The sequence below is a fragment of the Magnolia sinica genome, chromosome 4 (assembly GCF_029962835.1).
Source record: "Magnolia sinica isolate HGM2019 chromosome 4, MsV1, whole genome shotgun sequence".
Classification (NCBI taxonomy): domain Eukaryota; kingdom Viridiplantae; phylum Streptophyta; class Magnoliopsida; order Magnoliales; family Magnoliaceae; genus Magnolia; species Magnolia sinica.
The window spans coordinates 60925414-60926858 of NC_080576.1; the positions used below are offsets into that span (position 1 = coordinate 60925414).

General features: G+C 38.1%; 1 non-coding gene across 1 annotated transcript; it reads left to right on the forward strand.

The window, feature by feature from the left end:
* The first annotated feature begins 467 nt into the window (after positions 1 to 467).
* Positions 468 to 573, forward strand: LOC131244870 (small nucleolar RNA R71). Its single transcript, XR_009170642.1, has one exon. It is a non-coding gene; the product is annotated as a small nucleolar RNA R71 (small nucleolar RNA).
* The last annotated feature ends 872 nt before the right edge of the window (positions 574 to 1445 follow it).

Sequence of the window (1445 nt, forward strand, 5' to 3'; positions counted from 1 at the left end):
TTCCCATTAGTTGCATAACTGACCTTTGGTAATTACTTATAGCATTTGCTTGATCATGCTTATGCGTGATATTTTGTACAACTGAGATTATTGGACAATCCTTTGTGTTATGGTCTGTACCACCACAAATGCTACAAAAATTACCTAAGGAAGTGTTTGCTCTAACCATATCAACCTTTCTAATTTCCAAGGCTTCGACCTTTCTAGCCAATGCAGTAAATTTTGCATTAAGGTCGTCTTCCTCTCTTAGGACATACATTCCCGCTTTCTCTCTAGGAATGGGTCTAGTTTGGTCTGATTTAGCAGAGACATCCCATGTCTGCGTATTCTCTGCTAACATATCTAGAAAATTCCAAGCCTCATTATGATCTTTGTCAAGAAATGTTCCACCACACATCATCTCTATGAACTGACAGGTATTCATGGTGAGCCCTTTTTGGAAAGCATCAATCACTTGCCATGGTTTATAACCATGATGTGGACAAGTAATTAGAATGTCTTTGAAGCGCTCCCAAGCTTAAAAAATAGTTCATTCCCCTTTTGGGAGAATGACATGATTTATTGTCTTAGTGCATTTATTTTGTGCTCGGGAAAGAACTTTTTCAAAAACTCTCTACTTAAGGCTTGTCATGAAGTGATGGTATTAGGTCTTAGAGAGTTGAGCCATTCTTTGGCCCGATCCTTTAGAGAAAATGAGAATAACCTAAGCTTAAGTACATCCCTATTGCCATTATTTACTTGTAATGTTGCAATTACTTCCTCAAAGTCCTTGAGGTGCAAGTAGGGGCTTTCAAAATTTAAGCCATGAAATTTAGGAATCAAGTGAATCACACCTGGTTTAAAATCAATGTTCCCTGTGTGAGCAGGGAACACTATGTAAGATGGTAAAGTTGATCTTTCAGGGTGTAGATGTTCACGTAAATCCATGGTTGGTTTAACACATTCCTATGAACTTCATTTTCATCCTCAAGAAGATGATTAGGTTGATTTTCTCTGTTTTGATTTATAGTTGGATTTGGCAGATTTGGATTTGGATTATCAACTGGGTCTGCCATGGAATCTAAGTGATGTTGAGTGCCTCTTCTAAGTGAATGATAAAGGCCTGGAACTAGTCCGCCTTCGGAGGAGAGTCGATTGTTTTGATCCCTACTCTAACGGGACATAAACCATCCACACCATACAATAAATACTACTAATTCAAATAGTAAGTATGATACTTAAAATAAAAATAAAAACTTAACTAACAACCCAGGCGGCAGGGCCGACCATGAGGGTTCAATCCACAATGCAAGATAAATCAATAACTCAGGTGGTAGGGCCGACTATGAGGGTTCAGTCCACAAAGCAAAAGTAAATCAACAACCCAGGTGGCAGGGCCGACCATGAGGGTTCAATTCACAAAAAAATAAAAAAATAAAAAAACAAAAGTAAAACTAATGCAGAAA